General features: G+C 41.1%; 1 protein-coding gene across 1 annotated transcript in view; it reads right to left on the reverse strand.

Moving 5' to 3' along the window:
* Positions 1-14,898, reverse strand: part of ADCY8 (adenylate cyclase 8) — a 220,823-nt gene that overhangs the window by 148,695 nt on the left and 57,230 nt on the right. The gene's annotated exons all lie outside the window — the stretch shown is intronic.

Raw genomic sequence — 14,898 nt, forward strand, 5'->3', positions numbered from 1 at the left:
AGATGAGAAAAGCCCCAGATTTTGAGTCTGACTGGAGTTTGGGTCCTGCCTCTATCCATTTAATAGTAACATAGCATTAGGCGAGAGACATCACCTCTCTGTAACTTAGTTCCCTAATTTGGCAAATAACTATAATATCATCTACCTCACAGGGTTGTCATGAAAATTCAATGAAATAAAATATGTGAGGGGCCTGGTGTTTATTCCCTCCTGCTTCCTCTCTGCTCTCCTCAACCCTGCCCTCATGGGAAGGGCTTTATTAATGAAGTGTCCACAGAGCTTCACACGATGAGGCTTTTTCCTCTCTTGAAAGCTGTCCCATCGTGGGGCTGAGAGGCGTCTGCCTCATGTCCATTTTATGTTCATTATGCTGTCTGTCAACTTCCCAGGTAATTGTGACCCTGTTCCTGCAATCCTTGAGGGGTGGGAGTCGGTGCTCATCACAGCTTTGAAGCACTTGAAGCCTCAGAACAGTAGGTGCTAAATAAATATTTCCTAAACAAATGAGTGAACCCAGAGAAGGTGGAGACTGTGTCTAGCTCATGACTGCAACGCCTCCAATGGCCACCATGGTCCCTGGCACAGGATAATTATTTGTTAAATAGATTCTTTGGCAATGCACATTCAATCTTCAAGTATGACACAGATGCTTTATGGGAGACTTTCAGAATAAAATTTTAATAGCAAAATTCTCCAGCACCCAGGCTTGCCAGCCTCCGGCTAGCCCTGCTACTGGCAACTGCCCCAGGTCCTGCCTCTGTAAAGCATTTTCTGGCAGGCAATGGGAAATCGCACACTTTTGCTTCCCTCGGATTTGTTCACTGCTTGAGAAACATCGTTCAAATGCCCTGAAGACACAATCTGAAAGAAAATGGGAAAGTTTGCCCCTTAATACAATTCCCAACTCTTGCTGAGGCATAATTATCTCATTTTCTGGCTTTGGAGATCAGAAGTACAAGAATCTCTCCTGAAGCCAGACTGTGGCCCAGGGTGGCCTTTGTGTTCACATTCTGCACATCCTTTTCTCCCTGGGTTTTCTGCATTTGCATGAAAAGGGACCCTGGGTTGATTTCAAGTGCATCGGTGGCTGCTGCCTGGATTTTCCTCTCATCTCCTATAACTTGCTCTATTCACGTCATCAAAATGGCTTCATGGGCAACAACTGCTACAGTGCACCCTCAGGGGGAAGTCAAGGTGAAAACCGTGAGGGGTTCAGGATCTTCACTTTATGTAAATGCTTGTCGTGGAGAAGAGAAAGAGAGCGAGGCAGTCCTCTGATGCAGGCAGCGCTTCTGGGCAGTTATCCTGAATGGCTTAGGGAAGAACTCGCCACTCTCAGGCTCTTGCAAACCGAGAGACCTCCCATTTATCTCTACTGCAGGCCAAGCAGTGTTAACTGCAGTAAAGGTCCAGGCACTGATGAAAGACTTATCCTGGGTTTATAGATAATGTCTCACTTTAAAGTGATCGCTCGTTATGTAGTGTGTCAAGTGCTTTGCATCCAGTATCTAATCAAAACCTCACATTAGGTTACTATTTTCATCGCATATTATATATGAGATACTGAGATTTAAAGAATTTAAGTGAAATGAGGCAGCCTGGAGTCACGCACTCGGTAATAAGTGCATAGTGAAGACTCAAGCCCATTTCTTTTTTCTTTAAAACTCAGATTGTAATTCATCCGTTTATTCACTGATTTACCATGTCAGGGAGCAGATGCTGCGTGACAGGTGCAGTCTGGACATGGAGAACCAGCAGTAGACAAAACCAGACACAGTACTCACCTTTGTAGAGCTAATGTTCTAGAGGCAATGAACGGTAAATAAAAATACTGAGTAAGAATAAGAGATGCTGTTGACATGAAAATGGAATCGAATGCTTTGGAAAGACGTGGTAATACTGAGTAGCTAGAACATTGCAAACAACCTAGATGTCGGCAAACCAGCCATATAAATTAGTGGGAAAAATAATAAAAAGCCAGAAGTCATTCTGATAATTTTGTGAGTACATTTAAATATTTGGCTCCACTTTAAAGAACTAGAAATCCTGGCTGATACACTATTAGCTGTGGTCTTTGTAAGAAGCAGTAGATCTCTGCTCAGGAAAATACCTTGGCCTTATTATTATTATTATTTTTCACACACACACCCTGTATTTTATTTGTACAAGAGATAAATAGACTGACACCAAGCATTGTAAATGGATGACCACAACAGAAGCAACAATGATTGCAATTATCAAACACGAAACACACTCAAACTATGTCATGATATTGACATTCAGTCCAGTAATCCTCCATGGTAACAGCTCCTTTACTCTTAAGTGAAAATTGATTTGTATATTTTTTGCCTCTGAGTCCTTGTGGGATTTTTTTTTTTTATTCAAACAGAAAGTCACAAAATTATAATCATCCTCATCAGTTTACTCAGTCCCGTGTAATTAATTATTTTTCATCTTGATCTTTTGTTACCACTTTTATGAATTCATCAGTTTTCCATTAGAGTTCTGAAAATGCTTCTTCATTCAGTTCAGCAGTATAGTCAGTTACCAGAAACCTGTACTTGTCAGAGTCTTTTCCATGAATTCCTTGAAGATGAAACCCTTTTATAGGAACATTTTTGCAAAACCATAAGAGTACACCCAGAACTGTCTGTAAATGACAAAAGACTTAAAAATGACCATGGTTAAAGATTTGATGAAAGTTCATAATAATGCAATTGACAAGGAAATTTAGTTATTTCTGAGATATACATTTTAAAGTAATAACTAGAATTATGACTTATAACATTATACCAGAACATATAAGATTTTTAGAAATTTCATGTAATGTCTGAAACATTTATATTAACATATTTCCATACAAATAACCCAAAGAAAGTTTTTTGTTTGTTTTTTTATACTGCAGGTTCTTATTAGTCATCAATTTTATACACATCAGTGTATGTATGTCAATCTCAATCGCCCAATTCAGCACACCACCCCACCGCGGTTTTCCCCCCTTGGTGTCCATACGTTTGTTCTCTACATCTGTGTCTCAACTTCTGTCCTGCAAACTGGTTCATCTCACCATTTTTCTAGGTTCCACATACCTGCGTTAATATAGGAGATTTGTTTCTCTCTTTCTGACTTACTTCACTCTGTATGACAGTCTCTAGGTCCATCCACGTCTCAGCAAATGACTCAATTTCATTCCTTTTTATGACTGAGTAATATTCCATTGTATGTATGTACCACATCTTCTTTATCCATTCATCTGTTGATGGGCATTTAGGTTGCTTCCATGACCTGGCTATTGTAAATAGTGCTGCAGTGAACATTGGGGTACATGTGTCTTTTTTTTTTTTGCATGTGTCTTTTTGAATTATGGTTTTCTCTGGGCATATGCCCAGTAGTGGGATTGCTGGATCATATGGTAATTCTATTTTTAGTTTTTTAAGGAACCTCCACACTGTTCTCCATAGTGGCTGCACCAGTTTACATTCCCACCAACAGTGCAAGAGGGTTCCCTTTTCTCCACACCCTCTCCAGCATTTGTTGTTTGTAGATTTTCTGATGATGCCCATTCTAACTGGTGTGAGGTAATACCTCATTGTAGTTCTTTTTTTTTTTTTTGTGGTACGTGGGCCCCCCACCGCTGTGGCCTCTCCCGTCGCGGAGCACAGGCTCTGGACGCACAGGCTCCAGACGCACAGGCCCAGCGGCCACGGCCCACGGGCCCAGCCGCCCCACGGCACGCGGGATCCTCCCGGACCGGGGCACGAACCCACGTCTCCCGCATCGGCAGACGGACCCCCAACCACTGCGCCACCAGGGAAGCCCTCATTGTAGTTTTGATTTGCATTTCTCTAATAATTAGTGATGTTGAGCAGCTTTTCATGTGCTTCTTGACCATCTGTACATCTTCGTTGGAGAAATGTCTATTTAGGTCTTCTGCCCATTTTTGGATTGGGTTGTTTGTTTCTTTAATATTGAGCTGCATGAGCTGTTTATATATTTTGGAGATTAATCCTTTGTCCGTTGATTCGTTTGCAAATATTTTCTCCCATTCTGAGGGTTGTCTTTTCATCTTGTTTATTTTCCTGTGCAAAAGCTTTTAAGTTTTATTAGGTCCCATTTGTTTATTTTTGTTTTTATTTCCATTACTCTAGGAGGTGGATCAAAAAAGATCTTGCTGTGATTTATGTCAAAGAGTGTTCTTCCTACGTTTTCCTCTAACAGTTTTATAGTGTCCAGTCTTACATTTAGGTCTCGAATCCATTTTGAGTTTATTTTTGTGTATGGTGTTAGGCAGTGCTCTAATTTCATTCTTTTACATGTAGCTGTCCAGTTTTCCCAGCACCACTTATTGAAGAGACTGTCTTTTCTCCATTGTATATCTTTGCCTCCTTTGTCATAGGTTAGTTGACCATAGGTGTGTGGGTTTATCTCTAGGCTTTCTATCTTGTTCCATTGATCTACGTTTCTGTTTTTGTGCCAGTACCACATTGTCTTGATTACTGTAGCTCTGTAGTATAGTCTGAAGTCAGGGAGTCTGATTCCTCCAGCTCTGTTTTCTTTCCTCAAGACTGCTTTGGCTATTCGGGGTCTTTTGTGTCTCCATACAAATTTTAAGATGATTTGTTCTAGTTCCGTCAAAAATGCCTTGGCCTTATTTTAAGAGACTAGATAATGAACATATTATTTTACATTTGTTACAAATAAAATATTTAAGTTGAATTGTTCATAATTCCCAATTTCAAGGTACTTTTTCAATTAACTGAGTAACCTTCCATCCAGATGATCTCAGCTAAAGGGATTTTACAATTCTTATCTGGGTGTCTGTCACCCTCCCTACACTGTGAAGTATCTGAGAGCCAAGAGCATGTTTACTCCACCTCCAGAGCCTCGTGAGGAGTTGCCATATTATCTGATTCCTTTGGTGACAAGACAGATACCCTACTCAACATAGCTTAAAAAAAAAAATCAGGCATTATCATAACTATACTGGGTGTCTCAAGGATTCTAAGGGCAGAACCGAGGCTGGACTTTGGAAACAGAAGGACCCAGGGACCCATAATGACTCTTGCCCCTAAACTTGGGTCTCTGCTTCTCCTGTAGGTCAGCTTCATCCTTCTCTCTCACTTCTAAGCCACCGGGAGCTCTTGGTCCTTATGCCTTATATCTTTGGCCATTTTGAGAAGATTCTTGCTAGGTTCAAGACTCAACATGTCTGCATAGAGCCTCTGCTTGGGTCAACATCTAGTCAGGGTGCAGGATCAGGATAAAGATCATGGTCATTAATGGGGTGACCAATAAGAGGGGTGGGTTGGGTGCAGCCAGGAGAAGGAAGTCCCAGAAAAGTGGGTACATGGTGGCAAAAAACTACAATACGGTAGCCAATATATGTTTGTAGAAGAAAGAGGTGCATAATAGATAAAATGCCTGCATCTGAACAAGGGTCTAGCTCTCACAGGAGGGATGGAGGGCAGGGAATCTGAAGTAAAGGTAACTGAGGGAAAAGGCAGTTACGCGCATCGCCTTGGAGCTGGGCTCTGGGTTTGAATCCTAACTCCGCCTGTTCCTGACTCTGTGACTTACCTTCTCTGTACTCCAGTTTCCCCTCTGTAAATTGGAGATGATAATCTTAGCATCACTTCATAGGGTTGGTGTAGGCTTAAATGAGCTAATATTTGTAAAAGAATTTGATAGTGTCTAGCACACTGTAACCACAGGCCAAATGTTTGTTAAATTCACTGGCAAGCATGCTGTATTTTAGCCATTGTTTTAGAACTCTAATTGTATAGTGGCGCTAAAACATAAAGCTTTTAGAATAGGGACATTACGCAGGAAATAACGGGGGAAATGAACAGACAGAATACAATTGTCCTTCGGTATCAGAGGGGGATTGGTTCCAGGACCCCCCGCAGATACCAAGATCCATGGATGGTCATGCGCCTTACATAAAATGGTGTAGTATTTGCACATAACCTACGAATATCCTCCTGTATACCTTAAATCATCTCTAGATTACTTATAATACCTAACACAATGTCAGTGCTATGTAAATAGCTGTCGGTGTGGGGCAAATTCAAGTTTTGCTTTTTGGAACTTTCTGGAATATTTTTCTTGCAAATATTTTCCATCCATGGTTGGTTGCATCTGTGGATGTGGAACCCATGGATATGGAAGGCTGACTGTATGTGAAAAGGTAATCGTGCTACATGGTGAAAAACCTCCAGTCACACTTTCAATAATTAAAAAGTTAAAAATTTTATCAAAATCTGACTTTGTCATTTGAACTTTTATCTTAAAGGGCTTATATGGAATGTTCACCGAGAACTGTTATTGTTTCTGAAAGCCAAGTGCGAGCACAGCCATGCAAAAGCTATTGTTTAACTGTCTCCTAAAGGATACAAAGAATACTCTGTACATGCACTTTTGGCTGATTCAGCAAGGAGGTTAAAAAAAGTCTGGGTAACACCCATGTCTACTTGTTAGTGGTCTAAGATCCCAGGGACTCTGGTTCTGTTCAGAAATGCAACGACTAACGGGTTTTGGCATCAGGCAAGCTTGAGTTGAAACCTGTCTGAGTTCAACAACTGACTTGTTCTGTAACTATGATAACTTACATAAGCGACTCCTTTGTGCCTCAGTTTCTTCATCTACAAAATGGGAATAATAATACATGTCTTCCAGAAATTGTTTTTTATATTCAATGACAAAGCCTCTTTTATAGATCCTGGTATATAGTAGGTGCTTATGAAATAGCAATAGTCATCAGATGTATTTTAATTCATCCCAGTGGTCAAGTCATAGACTGTGGCCTGCACTGCTCCATAGTCTATAGTCCATGAGTGCAATTTAAAGGATGAATCACAAAATTCAGATTTGGGGGACTTTTTTCTTTTTCTTAATGTCTTCAAGGAGTTGAGAGTTTCTCAGGTCCCTTCATCTAGTAGTTCCCTGATATATCAAATTGGGAACCTTGAGACAACGCTCTTGGCTCATCCTTTCACCTGCTCAGTCGTTGCTGAATTCCTTCTCTGTCCCCAGAGACGCCAGTGCACAGGGCCAACCGAGGCCGTGTCTCCTTCACAGACTGTGACTCAGATCCTGTCACTTAGCTGTGTGATCCTAGACAGGTTACTCAACCTCTCCGAGCCTCAGTTCCTTCATCTGTAAGATGATAACAGTAGCTCCCTTATCAGATTATTGTCAGGACACAGTGAGACATGTCTTTTCAACCCTGGGAGTGGAGAGGAGGAAGTAGGGATGGTCTGTACCGGGTGCAGGCAGGAAGGGGGTCTCTTGTCTGTAGAGAATTTAAAATAATCATAACAGGGCAATTCCCTGGCAGTCCAGTGGCTAGGACTCCCTGCTTTCACTGCTGAGGGCCCAAGTTCAATCCCTGGTTGGGGAACCAAGATCCCACAAGCCACACAGCGTGGCCAAAAAACCCCAATTATAACAGGATTAAGGTTGTTCTGCCTTTTATTATCACCACTCATTAGCAGTTTTAAACAATGTCAGCAATAAAATACTCCTCTCCACTCCCGAGATGACTGCTTAGCAGAGAACCTGGCATATGATACACTCTATAGTATAGAGCAATTGGCTCTTTGAATGCAGAGTGGCCCATGATGTAGCAATGCACACTTCTGTCATCCGTCTCACCCTAACCAAGGCTCAGTACACCCATGGTAACCTTTGGTTGAGGGTCTAGTCCGATGCAGCAACAACTCTAATATGAGGAAATAAAAAGGAAGGTACTTTTGTTTTCTTTGGGAAAGAAATGATAAACCAAAGGCAATATGACATTTGGGCAAGATGCTGAGCTCTCCTGAAAGGAATTTAGTCAAATGTGAGGAATAAAGAACACATTTGTGAGCCCAGAAGACTTTAGGCACTAAATCTGCTGCTAAGAAAATCTCAGCACTCCTTAAGGCTTGAGGATTTCAAAGTCTTTTTAGAGAGTGCTAAAAGGCTCTTTCACATAAGGTTCACTACGTTTTTCAGACACAGGTAACACGACTAAGCATCGTGCTATCTTCACTAAAAAGACATTGATGTGTATGTTGGAAATCACAATCGGAAGAACTGAATTTGAGTCTTTTTTTTTTCCACGTGTGCTTACTAATTTTCTGATCTTGGGCAAGTTACATAGTATCTTTGAATCTAGGACTTCCCTGGTGGTCCAGCGGTAAATAATCTGCCTTCCAATGCAGGAGATGCGGGTTCGATCCCTGGTGGGAGACCTAACATCCCACATTCCGTGGTGCAACTAAGTCCACGTGCCACAGCTACTGAGCTTGGGCGCCTCAACGAGAGAGACCCTGTGCCACAAGCTACAGAGCCCTCGTACCCTGGAACCCGTGTGCCACAACTAGAGAGAGAAAACCCACACGCCACAACTAGAGGGAAGCCCGCATGCCGCAACTAAGACCCGACGCAGCCAAAAATAAATAATAAATATCTCTGAATCTGAGTTTTCAGGTATAAAAGCAGGCATTAAATCTTGCTCTACCTGCTCCGCAGAGGGGCTTTATTGAGGATGAGACATTCCAGCTTGATATTACAGTGTCTTAAAATTTAAAAAGGGGAAGCGTTCTCCTTCTCCGTGCACGCAGCCTAGTTGACAGAGAGACCGAAAATGACTGCAATAAAATATTAATGACATTACGATAGAAGTCAGCCCAGGGCACCACCTGTCTCTTGCCTGTTCCAAAGAGATACCAGGATAACAGATGTGAAAAATGAAATGCTTTGAGCTGTTGGAGAGATGAAAAGAGATGAAATATTTACATCCTGGTGATTAATAGACAAAAGAGGTGGCTTCGATAGAGCTAAACCACAAACTCTTCTGGACAATGGGAATGAAGAAAGAAGAGTTGACGGCATGGAGAGTTCAACAGGAACACCCCCTGTGGGATGTGTAAACCTCTGCAGAAGCTAGCACCCAACTGACTACAGGGGAAGGGAAAGCATTCTTCAATATTTGTCAACAATACCCTCCTACTTGGGGAAGGGGCCTCATGGGAACTCTCCTTAACTCAATCATTATTTCATTCATTTCATACAATGTTACTTTCTGAATGTCTAATACCAAGTCAGATATTATGGGGGGGTTGGATATGAGTCCTCCATGGATCAAGATGCTTGCAATCCAGTGTCAAGATATATATAAGATGTGCCACGTAAGTCAAGTTGCAAAGTGCCAAACTTACCAAACTCCAGTTTATTCTGAAAAATTGTATCTAAAAAAATCTTACTTTTATTTCTGGCACCTAACTCAGGGCTTGGTCTATATTTCATAATGCACTAACTTGATTGGATATTGGCAATACATTTGTTACTATTATGAAAACTCTGAAAAGGGCTCTGAGAAAAAAGTGGTTAATGTGGAATTCTGATTGGATTTTGTTGACTTAGCTGAGTCCTAAATAGTGAAAGGAAATCAGCCAAGTGTACTAAATAGCCCCTGGATCAAGCTGTGCCTGAAGCCTGTTAGAAATGGAACTCTGAGTCTAAAGCTGGCTTGGGAGGAGTGTGCCCCTTGTAAAATAATCTTCGGTGGTTATCAGTTTCTTGCACTCGGTGAGTAGGTAGGTGCAAAGCTGGGGCCTTTGGAATAGCTGGGAGAATAAAGGAGAGCATAAAAATCCCATGTGAGAAAAGCAAAGGGAACTGCCCCCAAGCCCTACACTACTCTTGGGCCTCCTGGACTCCATCACTGACAGTAGGAACTTTCATGGAGGTTTCATTGGAAGCTGGCACCTCCACTAGACGCTTCTCTGAGTAGAATCACTGTAACTTTTCCCTACTTAAGAAAACGGATTTGATTTCCCCAAGTCTCTCTGTTTATTACCATTGATTACACCATAGTCCTGGTGAGGCATCTGTGCACCTACCCCTAGATACTCAGTAACATGAGGCAATGCATTCTCCCTACTGCTAAGACCAAAACTACTTGGAGAGTCTCCAGTGAGGAAGAGAGGGCAAGAGCCCTTCCAAAGGAGGGAGGGATATATGATGATGCACAGATTGTGAACAGGGTGGCATGTCCAGGAGACTTTATTAACCCACATGGCATAACAGTTGGTATACAGGCTCTGGAGCAAGACGGTCTAGGTCTGCAACTTACTAGCTATTACATAACCTCTCTGTTTATTGGTTTCCTCATCTATAAAATGGAGGTTAAAATACCACCCACCTCATAAGGTTGCTCTGAGGATTAAATAAAATAAAGTGATATACGTAAAGTGTATCGTGTAACAGCTAGCACGTAGTAAATGCGATATATGGGCTAGTTATTGCTACTTCTATCCAGTTAATGTTTTAGGTGGAGAGGTAAGAAATGAATTGGATTTCATTCTAAAGGCAGTGGGAACTTGCATTAAGTTCCTAGGAGTGCCGTAAAAAATCACCACAAAACTGGATGACTTAAAACAGCAGAAATTTCTTCTCTCAAAGTTCTGGAGGTCAGGAGTCTGAAATCAAGGTGGAAGCAGGTTGATTCCTTCGTGGGGGCTCGTAGAGAAGAAACTGTCCATTCTCCCTGCTTCTGGTGGTTACCAGCAGTCTCTGGTGCTCCTTGGCTTGGGGATGCATCATGCCAATCTCTGCCTTTGTTTTCACATGGTATTTTCCCCTGTATGTTTCTTCTCTCTGTGTTTCTGTGTGTTCTCTCTTCTTCTTATAAGAACACCAGTCATACTGAATTAAGCTTCCTCCTAATCCAGTATAAATTCATCCTAACTTGATTACATCTGCAAAGGCCCTCCTTCCAAATAAGGTCATATTCTGAGGTTCGAGTGGACGTGAATTGGGGGGCAGGTGCTATTCAATCCAATATAGAAGTCATGGAGGTGAACTGAGCAGATTCTGATTTTATAAGGATCACTCTGGCTGCGGCACGGAGAACAACATGTAGGGAGTGAAGGGGCTGTTACCCCCGATCCGCGAGAGAAATGGAACAAGAAGTAGGGTTAGAACGGTGGAGAAAAATATGAGTGATGACCAAGAAGATGATCCAACCGCTCATGATCATGACCGGATATCAGGGAAGATGGAGACGAGGAGCTAGTGTGACTTGGAGAGCTGGTGGACCACTGATTCTGTTCACTGAGAGGGAATACTGAAGAAACAAAAGTTTTGGAGAAGGAAGGATCTATGCTTGTTGAGTGAATGGAGGTTGAAATGACGATTTCACTTCACGCCAAATTTCTACTTGCTTTGAGAGCCTAGTTCTCAGCCAGTCTCAACTTTATAGACTCCGACTGCTAACCAAGAATAGTTTCAATATTTTTAAAGGCCAATTTGGATTTTTTTACTTTCATAGATAATTTACAAAATGGCATCGCATGACAGTAAACCTCTACTTAACTGATCTAATAACTTCTTACTGATGGTCGTCCCCAACATGTTAAATACTCATAGCTAGCTGACCCTGTCTAATCCACCTCCCATGTCTGCAGCATCAATTATGTTGTATGTTTACCTAGAGGCAGTAGGTGTGTTTCCAAACTTGTTTATGTCAGCTGTAGTTGCAATTGTTAAAACAATGTAATTAAATACAGTACAAACAACAGAATGTGAAAAGAAAGCAAGTTTTTGTTTCTATGAAAAGTTGAATGCTTCAGAAATACTGTTTCCTTTTTTTTTTAAACATCTTTATTAGAGTATAATTGCTTTACAATGGTGTGTCAGTTTCTGCTTTATAACAAAGTGAATCAGTTATACATATACGTATGTCCCCATATCTCTTCCCTCTTGCATCTCCCTCCCTCCCACCCTCCCTATCCCACCCCTCTAGGTGGTCACAAAGCACCGAGCTGATATCCCTGTGCTATGCGGCTGCTTCCCACTAGCTATCTACCTTACGTTTGGTAGTGTATATATGTCCATGCCACTCTCTCACTTTGTCACAGCTCACCCTTCCCCCTCCCCGTATCCTCAAGTCCATTCTCTAGTAGGTCTGCATATTTTTCCCGTCTTGCCCCTACATTCTTCATGACCATTTTTTTGTTTGTTTTTTAGATTCCATATATATGTGTTAGCATACGGTATTTTTTTTTCTCTTTCTGATTTACTTCACTCCGTATGACAGTCTCTAGGTCCATCCACCTCACTACAAATATCTCAGTTTCATTCCATTGTATATATGTGCCATATCTTCTTTATCCATTCATCTGTTGATGGACACTTAGGTTGCTTCCATGTCCTGGCTATTGTACATAGAGCTGCAATGAACATTTTGGTACATGACTCTTTTTGAATTATGGTTTTCTCAGGGTATATGCCCAGTAGTGGGATTGCTGGGTCGTATGGTAGTTCTATTTTTAGTCTTGTAAGGAACCTCCACACTGTTCTACATAGGGGCTGTATCAATTTACATTCCCACCAACAGTGCAAGAGGGTTCCCTTTTCTCCACACCCTCTCCAGCATTTATTGTTTGTAGATTTTTTGTTGATGGCCATTCTGACAGGTGTGAGATGATATATCTCATTGTAGTTTTGATTTGCATTTCTCTAATGATTAATGATGTTGAGCATTCTTTCATGTGCTTGTTGGCAATCCGTATATCTTCTTTGGAGAAATCTCTGTTTAGGTCTTCTGCCCATTTTTGGATTGGGTTGTTTGTTTTTTTGATGTTGAGCTGCATGAGTTGCTTGTATGGTTTGGAGATTAATCCTTTGTCAGTTGCTTCATTTGCAAATATTTTCTCCTGTTCTGAGGGTTGTCTTTTCGTCTTGTTTATGGTTTCCTTTGCTGTGCAAAAGCTTTTAAGTTTCATTAGGTCCCATTTGTTTATTTTTGTTTTTATTTCCATTACTCTAGGAGGTGGGTCAAAAAGGATCTTGCTGTGATTTATGTCATAGTGTGTTCTATGTTTTCCTCTAAGAGTTTGATGGTGTCCGACCTTACATTTAGGTCTTGAATCCATTTTGAGTTTATTTTTGTGTATGGTGTTAGGGAGTGTTCTAATTTCATTCTTTTACATGTAGCTGTCCAGTTTTCCCAGCACCACTTATTGAAGAGGCTGTCTTTTCTCCACTGTATATTCTTGCCTCCTTTATCAAAGATAAAGGTGACCATATGTGCGTGGATTTATCTCTGGGCTTTCTATCCTGTTCCATTGATCTATATTTCTGTTTTTTTGCCAGTACCATACTGCCTTGATTACTGTAGCTTTGTAGTATAGTCTGAAGTCAGAGAGCCTGATTCCTCCAGCTCCGTTTTTCTTTCTCAAGATTGCTTTGGCTACTCGGAGTCTTTTGTGTTTCCATACAAATTGTGAAAATTTTTGTTCTAGTTCTGTGAAAAATGCCAGTGGTAGTTTGATGGGGATTGCATTGAATCTGTAGATTGCTTTGGGTAGTATAGTCATTTTCACAATGTTGATTCTTCCAATCCAAGAACATGGTATATCTCTCCATCTATTTGTATCATCTTTAAAGAAATTCTCAGTTTCCTTCTTAAAAAATGCTTTTAAATTAGGTGTGGGCATGAAATTTGCAAAAGACAGGAAACAAAGAAAATTCTACAATGGCTCTCAGATTGCTCTAAAAGTATTTTTAAATTATTTGCCCTCTTTTATGGTCAATCCATTTTGAGTGTGGCTTATGCAAAATAGAGAGTATAGAATTCCCTTCAATGGACCCATACTCACATCCAGCTGAAATAAAATATTTTAAGCATGGATTATTTTTTAAAAATACATATTTTATTTTTCTCCTCGTTTATTCTACTACCACTTTTGAAATGTGCCTTCAACTATCTCCAGGCTACAAATCATACCTTCCCTTCAGCATTAAAGTTATTAGGTTGTGTTAAGTTTCCAATTCCAATTTCTTTAGTCAAAATTCCCTGGACGGATTTATGAGATAAAAGGTCCCCATATGGCTCTTCAGCTGCTCTTCAGCTTCCCCCGGCTGGATCAAAGGTGTTGAGAGCAATGATGGTGATTGATTTCTTCTATCTGAACTGCCTCTGTAAATGTTAATAGTATGCAAATGAGTGCATAATGATGGCCTCTCTTGGGATCAAGGAGAGTATTTTAAATTAGTACTGCACGGGGATGCCAGATATAAGAACACAAATAGCAAGAAGAAAAACTATAGTTACTAGAATCGGAGCATGTTCTGTTTTAAAACTCAGGCTGTGGCCCAGGTGGTCCAACAGTTCAAGGACCAACTATAATGCCCAACTCTCATCTATATTGCTTGATTTCCTCACAGCAACCTTGAGAGATTATCATTTTTGACAGATAAAGGATCCAACGTTCAGAGAGTTTAAGTGGTGCACCCAAGGTCACCCAGATGTGGAGTAACTAGCAATCAAATCCAGGTTTGTTCTTCTGCAAAGCTTTCACTCTTCCTGCCATGCCAGAAGATGCAAGTAATGTGCTAGAAAGATTGCAAAGAACTAGGCAGCCAGATGGTTGCAAGAGTTGCGAGGGGGTAAACACAAATCCTTTGAGTGAAGTCGGCTGCCAGGAGGCTCAACGGCCATTAGCACTGTGTGTCTGCTCACTGTTCAAAATCTTACTGACAGAGGGGATCACGGTGCTAACTGCAACACTAGGCAGCGTGATAAGAACCCGTGTTAAGTAAAAATATCTAAGTAAAGTAAAAAATATCTAAGTTAAGTAAAAAATATCTAAGTGACTGGAAACAGCAGAGGAGGCTTTCCAAAGGGAGGACGTCTCAGCATCGGTTTGGGGTGTTGGCGAGATTTTCAAAGAAATAGCCCTAACATTTGTGGAGTTCTTTATAGGTGAAATAACACTTTTTCAGGCAAATAACATAAGTTATTTGTCTCTCAGAATGCCCCCGTGGGTTAGGATATGCATCATCGTTTCTGATTGAGAGATGAGGAAACAAGCCCAAAGGGATTCGACAAGTTGTTCAAAGTCACAA

This window comes from Phocoena phocoena, chromosome 17 (genome assembly GCF_963924675.1).
Source record: "Phocoena phocoena chromosome 17, mPhoPho1.1, whole genome shotgun sequence".
Lineage (NCBI taxonomy): Eukaryota > Metazoa > Chordata > Mammalia > Artiodactyla > Phocoenidae > Phocoena > Phocoena phocoena.